We start from the raw sequence: 18899 nt of genomic DNA, 5'->3' as shown, positions 1-18899 counted from the left end.
ATATTTTGGCCAACTGGAAATTTAGTTGCTATCGAATGTGGAAAATTCTTGTAAGAAAAGTTTGTGGTAGAGTGGGGTGAGGGGGAGTGATGAATTACTTTCAACGTCTCTAAAACATTTATTTCGTGCGATATTTTCACATCAACATATAACCTGAAACATTTTTTAAAAAAACCCACTCGTTATCTGTGTCTAAACCTAAACGTAGATTCCATGAATAAAGCTTCTTTCTTATAACTGGACGCCTGTAGAATTGTCTTCAGTTTTTCTGCTTTCCGGTTGACTACAACATAGTTGTCTTCAAATCTAATGTACACCAGTTCTTGATGAGCCGTCCCACTTGTAAACAAAGTTACCGAATTTCTATTACTAACGATTACTATATTATCCAATTTCTACTGTACACTCTTTAACCCTTATCCTCGAGTGGCCTCTTGGCCTTGATGAGTGGTGATGCCTATGTAAAAAAAACAAAAAACAAAAAAAAACAGAGCTCTCTTTTCTCCATCAATACTCAGATCCTTTTTTTTTCTCCGTTAAAATGAACGGCTCTCTCCTAGAAGAATTTCCCCTTCATTGATAAACTCCTAAGACAGAGTTTCGCTCTAGACCTGAAATGGAAAACTTGCATCAAATCATTTTTAAGGTTGCTGGAAAAATGGTTGGATCATTCTACCACTCCAGAAAGTACCTGGAGCACTCCTCTTTCTCTATAAGAGCCACATCTAAAAGTCAAAACCTATAAAACAAACACCCACAAAGTTGGTATATTCTTGAAATGCATTGCACCTGGATGAATAATATTTACAATATAGAAAAAAATATTCATTTTCTGGAGGGGGGGGGGTTCAGGTCAACTGGCTCAGGTTTTATCAGTGTGGTCAGTTTCTCTGTGTTATTGTGGAATTTATGTGAAGGAGGGCCGACTGAGTGGAATAGAAAGATAGAGAGATGAATAGAGGGAGGTAAAGGAAATACAAGCTTTAATAGAAATAGGTTACTTTTGTTGAAGGCAATGTTGGGCAGCCGTGCTATCTATATATAAAGATCAGGCTGTCTGAAGATATTGGCTTCCTGAAACGAAATGCACCGAACATTGATGCTTTGTTTTTTTGTTACTTCCTTTTAGCAAAACTTAATTATGTTCTCCAAAACAAAACAAAAATAACCATCCCTCTGCCTGTTCTACAAATACTTCAATGGTGAATGCTCTGACGAACTGCAAACACTTGTACCTCCCCGACGTAACTACCCCCGACAAACCCGACAAGCTACTAAGTCTCATCCCTTTACAGTAGAGATCCCTAGGTGCAAGAAAGCCTTTTACTCCAATAGTTTCTTCCCCAGAACTGCGGGTCTTTGGAACTCTCTTCCGGGATTCTGCTTTCCCAACTGCAATGACATGCAGAAGTTCAAGTGTAATGTTAACAAACATCTTTCTACTCATCTCCCTTCATAATGACCCCGCTAATTAAGTCCCTGATAGTAGCCCCCTGCTTCAAAGTGGCACTGTGCCTTGTTTGGGGTGAAAATTGAATTTAAAAAAAAAAAAAAAAACCCCACCTTTTCCCCTTTCTCATTTCCTTTTTCTCTTTCTATCTCCCCTCCCCCTTTCTGACTGGTTTCCTAACTTAAAATGTACCAAACATTAATACTCTAACTCTTTTCCCTCCCTCTCCCATTGCAAAACTCATTCATGTTCTGCAGGGAACAAAAACGATAAAATAAAAGGCAAAACAGGCGCACGCGTTTTTCTATGTATAGCAAAGGTTTTTTTCGTGGGGGTTCTCGAGAGGGAGGGGTTACTTTACTATATTTTAGAACTTTTTATATACTCCCTACATTGTAATATCTATGATTTGCAAATGAAGGTCGCCTCTAAATTTATTTTGAGCAAGTTTTAAAAAAAATAAAACTGGTTTCCAGTGTTTATCTTTTTCATATAAATAAAGCAAAATTGAATCGAATCAAATCAACTCGCACATCTTGAAGGCAATTACCCTTCATATCAAACTATTGCTATTCATTTGAGAGCTCCCCCTTTTTCGAGAGAGCTTAATTTCCCCGACATCAAATAAATGAAACAGCCGAAAGCTGAACTGGCCTTCAGCCAACGTTCATATCTGCACCTGCTAGCAAGTCAACTTCTTGATTGACATCGTAAAATTTGAACGCTTTTCACTTCCTATGGCCTCGTAGCGTAGCAGTAAGATGTCACGTTTTCTTTCACTTTCTTTTCCACCTTTAGACTCATCACGGGTTTGAGCCTCCCTCCCTACTAACACTTTTTTTTTTTCTTTTACACCTCCAAACACCCAGGCAACACTGAGTACCCTTGCTAGTCTACTATAAAACAACCAAACCAAACACTACAAACTAACGATTGAAGATACAAAGAGTTTGAAGAATAAAAACCTTCTACAAAATAACTGGATGCAACATGAATACTATTTCCAAAATAACTGGATTCCGCATTAAATAACCTGAAAAGGGTTGATATGCTGTAAAACAACCAAAGCAAAATACATTTAAGCCTCCTAAAATTTATGCTAGAATTGCCCGCAAGGACCTGTGGTACAGTGGATGGAGTACTTGGTAAAATTCAATTGTAAAGTTATACTTTTCTGGAAGCAAGCAGCACTTAAAATACAATTGCGAATTATTTAGGACTTCTATCAATCGTGGCTGACTGAACAAGAGCATGCAACCCCCACCGTGGATTAAATAAAGGGTTCTGTTTAAAATTCTATGCAGGTTCCCTGAGTTCAGCACGACACACCTTTTTTTCTTTTTTTTTTTTTTTATTACATTTTCACCCCAAACAAGGCGCATTGCCACTTTGGTGTAGGGGGCTACTATCAGGGGAAACATCTACTGGGGCACTATGTAGGGATTTGGGCAGCAAGATGTTGTTTCACGTTGCACTTGAACTACTGCATGTCAGTACAGTTGGGGAAGCAGGAACTTGGAATGGAATTCCAAAGTCTAGCGGTTCTGGGGAAGAAACTACTGGAGTAGAAAGATCTTTTACATCTAGGGATCTCTACTGTGTGGGGGTGGGATTTAGCTGGCTGTCGGGTTTGTCGAGGGTGTCTACAAGGTCGGAGGTCACATCGAGCGAAATGTGAAAATAACACTTGAGTACAGTGATTCAAAAGAGGAGTACAAAAAAGTCCAGCTAATAGAAATCAGCAAGAGTTAAGAAATAAATTTAAAATTCGTTTCAAATTGATGACAACATTTGAACTTTGATTTCCTCTTTTTCCCCCCTTCCCTCACCAATGTGAAAATGGTTGAATGTTTTTTTTTTTTTTTTTTCTTTTTTTCATTAACTCTGCTTTCTTTTCCCTTTTTTTACTCACTCGGTTAATGGTTCAAAAATCAAAAAATCAGTTGACAATAAATTATATATATATATATATATATATATATATATATATATATATATATATATATATATATATATATAGTAGAATCTCTTTAGTAACAAAATATAATACACATGTATATAATCAAATGATATAAAAAGACACTGTAAGGTGGGACAAATACTATAACCATAAAAACATTGTATTTTATATCATAACCTGAAAAAAAAAACGTATTCTAGGGCAACTGTATCCTGGGGTTCTACTGTATATATTTTTTTACTGACTTGGTTAATGGTTCAAAAATCGAAAAATCAGTTGTCAGTAGATTATATATATATATATATATATATATATATATATATATATATATATATATATATATACTTGTACTTCTTTGTAGAAAAAGAAATCCCATACAGTGCTCTATTATTAGGGAAAAAACCTTTCTCGAAATAAGAGCAATATATTTTTTGTATAATATATACAGGAATTTACATTTATATCGGTAGTCGGTACCGACGGTTTCAAGCCCGGTAGTTGAGGACTGCGCTTAATGTCCGCCTCAGGCTCTCTTCAGCCGACTCTCATCTATATATATATATATATATATATATATATATATATATATATACTTCATTTACTCACATAAAATTAATATACGAAAGTATAAATTTATGCGTAAACTTCAAAATTGCTCAATACGTAGGTAGAGCTAGTTAGTAAGTTATAAAATATATATGGCGATTAAGCTACACTGAATATTCCGCATTTCATCCACTCTTCAGGACTCTTCAGGCTTATACATATATATATATATAATTATATTATATATGTACATATAAATTTGAGTGATTTGTCGTACTGACATGGATATTAAAAGCCCACTTTTTCCATTTAAAAATTAAAATGAACTTGATATACTCAGTCATAGATATGGAAGCAACTTAATGAAGGTTAACTAATTTGCATATCCCTTTGAAAAACTAACTGTTATTAATTAATTATTCATTTTTTATGGTTTCTTATTGGATGAGTGGTTTCATTTAACTCGTATGCTCAATTCTATTTATGCGTAGTTTCTACATTGTGCATAATTATGTCACATTTAGGTTGAAAAAATGCATTAATTTGTGAAGTTTTGATATGCATGTATATTTATGTCATATGATAGCGAATACCACTATAAAACTAAAAGTTTTGCTTTCAATTTAAGCTGTTCGCACCCATCATATTTTTTTGTTAAAAACGTTTGAAATCACCAATATACATTGGATGCAATATAATAATCAATAGAGGATATTGACTCTATAATAAATAAATACGAAAGCTGCATAAATTTAAGTATAATATTTAAGCATACTTTACAATGTTGGCTGGTACAATAATCAGGGCTAGGACAACAGCATATTCTTTTTATTATTTTGACTCTCGGATATATATCCGTTATTAGCTTATATGCTTTTATATAGTGATGTGGTTCGTGGTTGATTAACTGTATCGGATATATACTCGAGAGTCAAAACAATGATAAGAAAATTCTGTTGTCATAGCCCTAATACCAATCCATAAAGGATTAACTATGAAAATAAAAATCAAATCTGATTAATTAGAATATCATATTTACGTGTATTTTATGAGCAGGTCATGCCAGGCGACCTGCTAGTATGTCATAAAAGTGACCTCATCTGTCTGTGGAACGGTCTCTACCAAACTCATCAATTTTTGGTCGACAAAGTTGATATATTGGGTATTCAAACCTGTTGAATAAGATCTATTTGGTTTTTAGCTGGAAAAAAAGCTGCTAAAGGGTAAAAATGGAAAAATTGGAACAGCAGGCATAAATCGACATAAATATATATGCTTTATATATATACACAAATATACATTTATACGTTTAACTAGGTTAATTTAATAAGTTTTGCATGTCATTAGCTCAGATGGTAGCGAACACAGCTAGACAACTAAATTTTTTATTTTTGATTCTAGCTGATGGCACCCAAGTCATATTTTTAAAGAAAAACTTTTGAAAATTACTACTATATATTCGGTACAATATAATAATCAATAGAGAAGTAGTTCTATCGCTATAATATTTTATTCGTTCCTTCCTTAGTCCATATGTTACACTTTGAAAAAAATCAAATACAATTTTTTAAAGCCAAACTACTTCAAAAAAGCGAAATTAATAAAATTTGGCTTTTAACAGATCAATCTGCAACCCTGGACATGAATATGAGAATGGCCATTCCTATGATGTAGCCTCTTTTTTAAATATCATTATAATAAGATGTGATTATTATTATAACGGTGTGAGAAAGGAACTCGTAATTTCAGTCTGCAGTCGTTCTTCACCAAAGAAAGAAGTCAACAAAACATTACGTAAAAAGGGGAGCATTTGAATGAAACTGGGCAAAAATTTGAAGAACACTGTCTGCCAAGAAGTGCTAGGCTGAAGGACTAAATTAAAGATTGTCACAATGTGATTTTATTATTTGTATTGAACTATGTAGCACAATATTACTTTCTGAGTGTTTATTAGTACTTATTAATTTTTTCTTATTTGGACATTATTTTTATAGAAATGTTAATAAATACTCATATTTTCTGCCTTAATATTGGAGGGGGGTATGTATATATATATATATATACATAAATAAAAGATAAAATGTCCCATAAAAAATAAGCACGATCTATTCATAAAAAGAGCTTTTAACTCTTAAAAAACCCACTAAGGTAGTGGAAAAAGATAAAAATAATAGTATTTCGAAGTTGTTAATATCACTAAAAAAAACAAACACCAACAACAAATATGTTAAGATTTTTGTTCCTTAGAAGCGCTGGTTGAGTTTGAATAAAATGAATACGCATTATATACATTTGAAGTCAAAACAACGCATTATTACAAAATAAACAGACATTTATTTTGTTTGAAATTTATATTGAAACACTTTTATATATATGTATAGATTCATAAATGTATTTCGAAGGAAACCTTCATCTTCAGTATGACTTTCTTTTTTTTTTTTTTTTTGGCCATGTTGTTGCTGGGGCAGAGAATAAGCAAGAATAAATCCGTTTGCTGTTTATACGGTAGATTTTAAATCTCGGAACGGTGCGTTTGGTCACGCAGAATTCACGTTAAGATTTTTGTTCCTTAGAAGCGCTGGTTGAGTTTGAATAAAATGAATATGTATTATATATGCTTGAAGCCAAAACAACGCATTATTACAAATATGTGTATATATATATATATATATATATATATATATATATATATATATATATATACACACAGGGTGACCCAAAAAAACAAGACATTTAATTGTTTTTCTGAGCATTTTATAGTCAATGGAGAAAAAAAGGCCAAAGACCCTAGTGTTTTGATGTGATGTTTTGAATATAATAAACTAGTTATGACCAAAGTTTTATTTCATTTAGACAAAACACTAAGAAACGGGGCCTAATTAGAGTTGGATCCCGTTTGTTGTGGGTCACCCTGTATATATAAATGCTGTATAATTTTAAGATTGTTACTGAAAGTTGGGGAAAAAAAGTTTCTTTGGATTAGTAGAAAGTTAAATATTAGGTATTAAGAATATTTTTATATAACATATAAAATTGTGACAAATTTTCAAAATCAGACCCAAGTAGCATTTAAGCTGACATATCAAACTTTGGTTCTGACTAGCCAGTTTTCATTTGTTATTATTGTCCATGTTATTGGCAATGTAATAATTACTTAGGTATATCATTTAAAAAATTACTTGATCGAACCTAGAAAACTTGTAAAATGGAATATTTTTAAATAAATAAAAAATTCGCAAAGGAGATAACTCATTTTGATTTAAAGAATCAAATAGGAATTGTTTACCTTTAAGTTTAATTGAACCATTATCTTTACTAATGGGTGATGGCTTTTATTCTGCAAAATAATTCTAAAATGTATTTCTGTTTTTATTTTCTTTAATTTGTTTTTTTTTTTTATATTTTTGTTTTGTTTTTAAATGATGAATGCATGACTTGAATATGACCTTTGACGATGATCGCATATGTAAACTGCCTTGCAACTACAGGTCTATCACATTCTTAAAGATCAAAATCTTCCACTGCGCACATTTTTAAAAAGTTTTTTGCTACTTGTCCAGAATTACGTTTATATTAAAAAGCAAAACTAAAGAGAAATCTGTATGATGTACCTACTTGTGATGAAACAAAAATATCATATTCCAAAAATCACTTGGGAAATTCAAAAACATAGACAGCAGACATGTAACCTCTTACATGTCATCGACCGAAATGTTCTGAAAATAACACTCAAGCCGAGAAGCGGAGATATGTCAGTGAATTCCTCCATGCAGAAAATAATTGAACTGGTCAACATTCACCGGTGCCTGTTTCTAGCTTTAAAATTGTGTTCTGTCCCGCCTACAATTTTTTGAGTTAGCTTCAATAATCCTGATAGTACACATGCCCATTGGTGTAACACGCTGTCTCTCAACTCCTCGGTTGTTCCTTTTCCGCTTTCTTTTATGCATCTTGCATCAACTAATTTGCATAAAGTCCGTGTTACACATGATTGTCAAATACAAAAGCGACGTTGCTATTTTAGCTTTTTTTTTTTTTTTTTTTACCTTAATTGAATGAATACGCTTTGTCAGCTACTTCTTTGAAGAGGAATGACACGGGACTCACTCTCATGCATCCTCTCGTCTGCAGGTCGGCTTTCAAAAGACACTTCTTTAGTTGGGAGATTACTAGCATTGGAATCACTGTCAATCGGATCTGAATCCAAATAGATTAGCCGCTCACTCTCCTCAGAATCACTTTCGTCACTTGATAAGTGCGTCCGTATTACTGGTCAAAAGCATTCAACGTGCCGGGGCACCCCAATAACTTTCGCAGACTGTGGGCTGATCACTTCAGTAACGCAACCCGTATTATATTTTGTTGTGCGCCTGCCAAGCAGATTTTTAATCCAAACGACGTCTCCTCTTTCATACTTCCCTCCAGTCATTTCTGATTTGGATAGTGGGTTAGCTTCAACACCTTTGATTTGAATATGATATCTATGTAGCATGTCAGCTGGTGTCGTGGAAAGTGAAACGTCATTCTTTGGGTTGGCATTGTGCCAGTAGACCGCCTCCAATATTGAACGATTCTTTTTGGCTGCGATGGTCTTAACGGTCCTATGACTCTGTTCTACAATCCTGTTTCCACTCAGTGAGTAGGCACATCAAAACTACAGATGTGTGTCCCAATTTTTTGCAAATTCTCCAAACCCTATACTGATGAAAGCAGTGGTGTTGTCAGTCAGTATTTCCATTTGAAGGCCTTGCTCAAGGAAAATATTCTCCAACTTTCGGATAATGGTGGTCACATCTGTCCGACGCAATGGTCGTCATATTGCAAATCTAGAGGGAACACAGTCGATGATAGTTAGAAAATTCTCATTGTGGTGGGTTATGTCCATCGCTAATCTGCCTGAGTTGTTCTTCACGCTGAGTTTTCCTTTTTTTCTAGCGAACAGGTGTCAGATCTGTTGATCGACATGTTTCCTAGGCTTTTACAACAGATTTAGCAGTCTCTTAAGATATTTGTGGGTCACCCGACCTGGCAAAATATGGAGTTTGTTTCACACCTGGATGTCCACTTTGGTGATGGATGTCAGCCACCTGGTCTTCGTCCAGTTGCCCCACTGTTGCACAACTCCCAAGTACCAGCTCTCTTCCTTCCTTGAGTAGATCCATTCACCTGTGTGGTACTCTGGTGAGACCATCTGCGTCATTCCGACTTCACAAGTTTTACATTGATGGTCAATCCATATTCTTTCGTCAGCGATTGCAGGGTTCCTAACCGTCACCAGATGAGCATCTCACCAACAGCTCTCGCGTTTACACACGCTTTTCCAGTTAAAGTGTCAAAAACCCGACGGTGCATGCATGCCGAATTAGTGACCAAGTGTAACACTGTTGTCGCTCTCTTAGTTTCTGCATGCACACTTCTGCATTTGCAGTGAAAGCATCAACAAACTCGTTCAATTCAATTGCTTTGCTCCTATACGATCACGATTAAGGGAATTAGACCTTTGGGTGGGCCAAGTTCTTCTGAATATGGCACCAGCCATCCATTCTGTTGCCACTGCTGAATCTCATTCCCATATGCATTCCTGGCATGACAAAGCATTGCGTATTCTTGTACACTGTTAATCAGTTCACTGGGAGAATAACGCTGGCCCATTTCCACAATGCTGACCATTCTTTGTTAACACGATCATAAGTCACGATCATAAGTCACGCTAAAGTCTGGCTCGTCGATCGAGATGGCAACACATCTGTTTAGGCCTCCGAAACGTGCTTCACCTGATTCCGTGAAATAAACTCTACCAAGTTTCTTGATCGCATCAATCCCCAACAATAGATCGAAGCCCAACAGTTGTTTATCCACGACCAACGCCTCAATGTCGACGGCTGGAACTTGGCCAACCTTTACATTTATTCTGTCGTATCCTCGGCAATTCAGTGTCCTTCCGTCAGCTGTTAGGACTCCTGCTGATTTCCGCTTCCAAAAGTGACACACAGCTTTCCTCACTAGAGTCTGCGAATTGATTAATGTCATGCACTCTTGCTCATCTACATGTACTTTCATGGAGGGGAGCTTCTTAATATTCAGTTTGTCGGGGAGGAGATTAATGCTAATGCCTCCTCCCCTTTGGCATTTCCCTGGTTCTGTGATGTTATATGTCCAAGGCCACTGCATCTGAAGCAACATATCTCACAACGGACTTTAAGCATCTGACTGTCCGGCCTCTCTTGGCGATTCTGTAAGCAGTCCTTTGCCAAGTGGTTGGGACCACCACACCTGTAACAAGCAAATTTTCTAATATGGCTGCCAAGAGGAGTGAACACAGGTTCACAAATATAAAAGAAAATGAAATAAAATACATAAACCCAAACACTTTCTGTAAATATTAATTGGGTTCTGGTACCTGTATTATACCAGTGTGGGAAACAACCTTCTAAAGTCCATGTCTTAGTTGTCTGCCGAGGCTATGTTTGTCAGTTGGTTGAACAATTCATTTTCATATTTGCTGAGAGTCACAACCTTTGTCCAACTGTGGCTTACTTTCCCCAACTCAAAGCTGTCCTCAACTGTCGCAAGCTAAAGACTGTTCATAAATTGCTGTAAAACTTGGCGCCACTTCTAAACTAATTCTAAACATATTGACCTCCTTTGTCCCAATTACCACCACACCTTGATTAACAATCTTATTTTAGTTCCTTTTGTGTGCTTTGGTGAGCAACTTCCTATACCTTTGTTAGTTGATAAACTTTTTTCCTCTTATTTTTATATTTACAACACTTATTGAAGGAGGGGCGAACGTCGATAGTATCACTAGTGACTCTGAGAAAAAACACCTGAATGAAGTACAATAGTTGAAACATTGTCAAAATAGGAATCTGAAACTATAACAATTCTTCATCTCGGAAATATTTTCAAAAAGCTTGCAGCGACTCATTTAGATTTTTTTTTTTTTTGGTCAGGGTAACATGAATTTACTTGAGAGACGAAATGCTATAAACGAGTGTAAATTAAACTAATCTTGTCAGATTTTCCATGTTGGATGTAAATAGTAATGTGTTTGGCAAATCGATATTTGATTCTGACTATCCAGTCTTTTATTAGTCTTTGTTGTTTGCTATTATCCAATCGATTTCATTGATTACATACTAAAAAATGCACTATTTATTGATGATGATGGACCTGTAATTGGTTTTATATATATATATATATATATATATATATATATATATATATATAATTGTTGTCATTTTTCTCACAGCTTCCCCCTTCCATTTCTACAATCCTCAACCCAACCCACCCACTGCCCTCCTAAACATTGCTTAGCAAGCTTTGATGATTTGGAAAAGACCAAATGTCACAAAATATTAACGAATCCACATTTTTTTTAATACTTTTTGAACAACTTTCTTTTTACCTCAAAAACAAGGGTTCATTCATTATATGAGATGTGTTTTTGAAATGTCCTGTTTGTAGTATCCAAAATTGTTTAAACCAGGGGTCGGCAACCTTTTGCAGTGTGAAGTTCGAAAAGCTATGTTGATTATAAGAGGAAAGCCAAACAGCTTTGTTAACGTTGTCACGGAAGACGTCAAAATATGTAAATAAATTTTTTGTCTTTGAACAAAAAGAAAAAACGAATGTTAAATATAATATGATTATATTTAAACGATAGATCGGGTTTACTATTGTAGGGTAGGTTGGTAAGCATGTTAAGCAGAGAGAGATATTCGTCACTGATCTTGTATACACCAGATACACGTATTCGCATGACTCCGAATAAAAGAGAACAACAACATTTAGAGTTTTAGTACATTTAAAGGAGGGATTTAAAAGGATAAACATTAAAGTCGAGTTGCATATCTACAAGGAATAAGGTAAGAAAATAACAGTGTATTCTACAAGGAATAAGGTAAGAAAATAATAGTGTATTCTACTAGAAATAAGGTTAGAAAATAGCAATGTATTTTACTAGGAATAAGGTAAGAAAATAGCAATGTATTTTACTAGGAATAAGGTAAGAAAATAGCATTGTATTCTACAAAGAATAAGGTAAGAAAATAACTGTTATACAAGAAATAAGGTAAGAAGATAGCAATGTATTCTACTAGGAATAAGGTAACAAAATAGCAATGTATTCTAGGAATAAGGTAAGAAAATAGCATTGTATTCTACAAGGAATAAGGTAAGAAAATAACAGTGCGTTGTATACACAAGAGTTCGTTTGTTATAAAGGCCAAACAAAATTTACTCGATGGCCGTATTTAGCTGATCCTGGTCTGAACAACATTTATGTTTATTTACTACATTGATTGTATTGCAGTTTATATTCAATATTTTGCTTGTTGTACAGATTTCCTCCCATATCACAAACAAAATTACATAAAAATCTGTATGATGTATGGACCCATGACAAAAAGAAAATGTCATATTCCAAAAATCACTTAAATTAATCAAGTAGTTTTATTTTTATAAAGAAAATCATATTTTAAGCGATTTCTGGGAGTTCTGAGACAGTTACTCCTTGAATACTCATAAAATTTGATTTTCTTCTTTAAAAATAAAACATTACTTTAAAAGAAAGGTTCTTATCCATAATTCAATATCAAAAATAAAGAAAAATCAGTATGATGAAGCGAAAATATCATATTCCAAACATCATATAAATTGCTCAAGTAGTTTAATTTTTAAACAAGAAAAAAATTTTTTTCGAGTAACTGAATAGATTGTCGTGGTCACCTTTTTAAAGACTAAAAAAAAAAACTAGGGAGATAAGTTAATAATTAAAACTTGCGTGATTTCTGTTGTAATGCCTACGAATTCTCATTAATCATTTTTAAATGATTTTTTTTATAATTATAGTACTATATGATCAGTTTACATATTTTTGGAATATGATTTTTTTTTCAATTTTGGTATGGATATCAAAGAATATTTGTTCTTAATATTTTTTGTGCGTTATTCTGCTTTATTTTTTTTTCAGCTTCACGTGAGCGTTGTTTACAAAAGACTCAAAACATTTACCTAATGGCGTAATTTAAATGCTATCGCATAACGATTAATTTATTTACAGGAGATAACGATTAGAGATCAAATTGAATATATAGAAAGGTGGATCAGAATGCTATCACGATGCAGGAAATGGAAATATGCCGATGTTGAGGAGGAAAAAAATGATTTTTTTTTTGTTGATAAGTCTTACATGATTTAGACAATTATCTAATGTGTTTGCATTGCGTAATATATTTTGAGGTAAGACCTATTGCCTTATATATATATATATATATATATATATATATATATATATATATATATATATATATATATAAAGGGGATTAGAACAGCAGTCTAAAGAGCAGAGTGTATTTTAATGTAATAGTAAAATCACTAATGTAATTAAAAAACAAAAAAAAAAAACAGTGCTCGTTATAATGCAGATATATAATAAGCTCAATAGGCATATATATCCTAGAGTTATTTTAATATTTAGTAAGATGATTGACAATTTATAATTAAAATTTTAAATTGGTTTCATAAGGAGGAACAAAACAAAATAAATTGTACGATCGTTTCGGAAATGATGTTTTTATTGAGATAGACACTAAGTCATGGACAATAATTTTAATCATATAGTTTTTTGAAACAAAGTCTCCTCATCAGCAACAATATTGGGTGTTTTTTTTTAAAGACACCAAAAATAAACGTAGCATTTTTTTAAGCAAGGCAGATGTATCTTATAACGGTTCGCCTTTTAAAATTCGTAAGTATCATCGTCAAAGCATTCATTTGGATGGTAAATGTAGCTTATAAGCAGAATGTGGATACTGGTCTCAGGAGTTCGATCCTAACCTATGCTGACAATGGCTAAAAGCCAGAAACATGCATGTTCATAGGTATACCTTTTATGCACTTAATATAATAGTTAGTAATATATATATATATATATATATATATATATATATATATATATATACTAGCAAGGGTGCCCGGCATTGCCCGGATATTTGGAGGTGTATGTTGAGCAAAAAAAGAAAAAAACGGTCAATTTTTTTAGTTTTGACCCCTATTATAATCCCTTAAAATTTATTGTTTTGGGCTCAAATCAAGTTATTAAGTTAGATCCATGTCCAAGGAACCTATATCTAAAATTTCAAGTGTTTAGACCCAAAATTGTCAGAGGAGTTTGGTAGAGTTCTCAAAGGTCAAATCATTGAACTTTACCCCCTTAATCGCCAAATTTCTGTCCGAAAACTGATCGCATCGATTTTACCAAATCTCAGTACCCTGTATATCAAATTTCGAGCCTGTAGACTTAAAATTGACAGAGTTATTGCGTAGGGAAATGTACACACACAGACAGACAGATACACAGACACGTTCACTTTTATAGATATATAGATTTCAATCCTGGCTTAAGGTAGTTGCCTGTCTAGCCGCACTGATGAGCTGTGAAACAGCGGAACAGTACTGTATGTGGATGACTATATATATATGTATATTATCAAAGAGTAAATCTTTAACAAAGCAAAACTTATCGAAATAAGAAAAGCTCAACACTATTAAAAAGAGCAAACAATAATATTAAATGAAAGATGAGGAATAAAAATTATGTATAGAAAAAAACTGGTCCTATTCCTTCATTCTCATTTCATATTTAAATCTCATTAAGCCAGTTTTTTTCTTCTATACTTGCATTTGCCAAAATTGCCATCATAGATGTTAGTGAAACCTAACATAGATTAGAGAAAAGGCTCAATGAGCATAAAAGAGATATCAGAAATAGCAATTCTCTGAATGCATTATTTTCTCATTCATTACAACATAATCATACTTTTGACTTCAAACAAGCAAAAATAGTTAAATTTATTTCAAATAAACTGTGACAGAAACTTCTTGAATCAGTGCTTATCGCAAATTCAAACACAATTAAATTAGACAACGTGGAGGTTCCTATAATGTATCGGCATTAATAAGTAAACTCCTATTAAAAGAACATAATTTAATTTTAGATGCAGGTTAACTCTTTCACGCCATAGAAAACACCACCTATAATAATTAATACATATAATAATGCCTATAATAGTTAATACATATTATAATTAATAAATATAATAATTAATACATATTATAATTAATACATATAATAATTAATACATATAATAATTAATACATATAATAATTAATACATATTATAATTAATACATATAATAATTAATACATATAATAATTAATACCTATAATAATTAATACATATAATAATTAATACATATAATAATTAATACATATAATAATTAATACATATAATAATTAATACATATAATAATTAATACATATAATAATTAATACATATAATAATTAATACATATAATAATTAATACATATAATAATTAATACATATAATAATTAATACATATAATAATTAATACCTATAATAATTAATACATATAATAATTAATACATATAATAATTAATACATATTATAATTAATACATATAATAATTAATACCTATAATAATTAATACATATAATAATTAATACATATAATAATTAATACATATTATAATTAATACATATAATAATTAATACATATAATAATTAATACATATAATAATTAATACATATAATAATTAATACATATAATAATTAATACATATAATAATTAATACATATAATAATTAATACCTATAATAATTAATACATATAATAATTAATACATATAATAATTAATACATATAATAATTAATACATATAATAATTAATACATATAATAATTAATACATATAATAATTAATACATATAATAATTAATACATATTATAATTAATACATATAATAATTAATACATATAATAATTAATACCTATAATAATTAATACATATAATAATTAATACATATAATAATTAATACCTATAATAATTAATACATATAATAATTAATACATATAATAATTAATACATATAATAATTAATACATATAATAATTAATACATATAATAATTAATACATATAATAATTAATACATATTATAATTAATACATATTATAATTAATACATATAATAATTAATACATATAATAATTAATACATATAATAATTAATACATATAATAATTAATACATATAATAATTAATACATATAATAATTAATACATATTATAATTAATACATATAATAATTAATACATATAATAATTAATACATATAATAATTAATACATATTATAATTAATATATATAATAATTAATACATATAATAATTAATACATATAATAATTAATACATATAATAATTAATACATATAATAATTAATACATATAATAATTAATACATATAATAATTAATACATATTATAATTAATACATATAATAATTAATACATATAATAATTAATACATATAATAATTAATACATATTATAATTAATACATATAATAATTAATACATATAATAATTAATACATATAATAATTAATACATATAATAATTAATACATATAATAATTAATACATATTATAATTAATACATATAATAATTAATACATATAATAATTAATACATATAATAATTAATACATATAATAATTAATACATATAATAATTAATGCATATAATAATTTATGCATATAATTTATGCATATAATAATTAATACCTATAATAATTAATATATATAATAATTAATACATATAATAATTAATACATATAATAATTAATACATATAATAATTAATACATATAATAATTAATACATATAATAATTAATACATATAATAATTAATACATATTATAATTAATACATATTATAATTAATACATATAATAATTAATACATATAATAATTAATACATATAATAATTAATACATATAATAATTAATACATATAATAATTAATACATATAATAATTAATACATATAATAATTAATACATATTATAATTAATACATATAATAATTAATACATATAATAATTAATACATATAATAATTAATACATATAATAATTAATACATATTATAATTAATACATATAATAATTAATACATATAATAATTAATACATATTATAATTAATACATATAATAATTAATACATATTATAATTAATACATATAATAATTAATACATATAATAATTAATACATATAATAATTAATACATATAATAATTAATACATATAATAATTAATACATATAATAATTAATACATATAATTAATACATATAATAATTAATACATATAATAATTAATACATATAATAATTAATACATATTATAATTAATACATATTATAATTAATACATATAATAATTAATACATATAATAATTAATACATATTATAATTAATACATATTATAATTAATACATATTATAATTAATACATATAATAATTAATACATATAATAATTAATACATATAATAATTAATACATATAATAATTAATACATATTATAATTAATACATATAATAATTAATACATATAATAATTAATACATATAATAATTAATACATATAATAATTAATACATATTATAATTAATACATATAATAATTAATACATATAATAATTAATACATATAATAATTAATACATATAATAATTAATACATATAATAATTAATACATATAATAATCAATACATATAATAATACCTATAATAATTAATACATATAATAATTAATACATATAATAATTAATACATATAATAATACCTATAATAATTAATACATATAATAATTAATACATATAATCAGTCAATAAATTACATAACAAAAATACACTCATTTCATTTTAGTTACTGTTATGTCTGCACAAATAATTAACAAGAACATGGAAAATAAAGGTATAACAGTAATATATTAGGTAGAAAAGTTATATACATATTTACATGTCTTCAGATATACTTCAGTTGGAGATATTCTGGCAGGTGGCGTGTTGCATGTCTTACTGGAGGCAACATAGGTGTCTTGCCTATTTGGCGGTCAAAAAAGCCTATTGCTGACATACAAAAAAAATGCATACACACACACACACACACACACACACACACACACACATTTTCACTTTTATATCATAGATAAAATAATACTTAGTCAAACGAAAACAAATGTCTGAGGATTTTAGTTTAGCTATTCATGGGAGTGGACAGGATCGGGATAAAAAGTGGGGATTAATAATCGCAGAGTACTTATATCTTAGAAAAGATATAAATCCGAATGAAATTAAAAATCACCAGGAATAAAATATAGTAGTTTTTTGATATCTGCAGTAGCACATCCATTCCTTGATTTGCGGTTAGCATGGTTTTTTGGGGTGTCTGCCCTTTTCATTGTTTCCCCCCCAATCGAATCTAATCAAGGAAGGGGGGGGTCTTGTTATCATGGATTTTAGCTCACTTTCATACCAGCATCGACACTTAATCATCCTCGTGCATAACACCTTCATGACCCTGACTACGCTGACCATTCTTTGCATCTAAGATTAGTATGAAAGAAAATTCTATGAAAACAAAATTTCTCTTCATAAGGTTCGTACCGCTGAGAAAAGCATAATAAAAATTACAAACCCTATGGAGTGTAATTTTGTTTTCGTAGAAATCCTAGAAGAGGTTGATCGCTTGTACTTGAGTTTCACGTTTGTTGCCACATCGACGTTCAAATCAACAATGCCTGACATTCATTCGCTTACATTCCCATTTGTAGTCTCAACTAGACACAAAAGTTTCGATCTGTCAAGCACTTGATTGGACAATTTTTCTCTACAACTGCAAAATCTGGCCGATGAAAGTAGCAGTATTTGACCAGTACTGCTTCTGCTGAATTCTGTGGGTTCACTGGCACCATTTTGTCTGCAAGACTTAAGTCAGGGCACGATACAGGATCTTTCTGTTCATTTAATCTTTTTTAAAACGGAGACTTCACTGGTTTGACCCATGCTGTCTGCCGCAACCAAGGATAGTTTATCCACGAAGTAATAG

At 30.1% G+C, this 18899-nt stretch overlaps 1 protein-coding gene across 11 annotated transcripts in view; it reads left to right on the top strand.

Moving 5' to 3' along the window:
- The window catches only part of LOC145240051 (uncharacterized), a 144092-nt gene that overhangs the window by 73353 nt on the left and 51840 nt on the right, over nucleotides 1-18899 (top strand). The gene's annotated exons all lie outside the window — the stretch shown is intronic.

The sequence above is a fragment of the Euprymna scolopes genome, chromosome 19 (assembly GCF_053919585.1).
Source record: "Euprymna scolopes isolate OS-2025 chromosome 19, ASM5391958v1, whole genome shotgun sequence".
In the NCBI taxonomy this organism is placed as follows: Eukaryota; Metazoa; Mollusca; class Cephalopoda; order Sepiida; family Sepiolidae; genus Euprymna; species Euprymna scolopes.
This window is presented reverse-complemented; position numbering and strand designations above follow the sequence as displayed.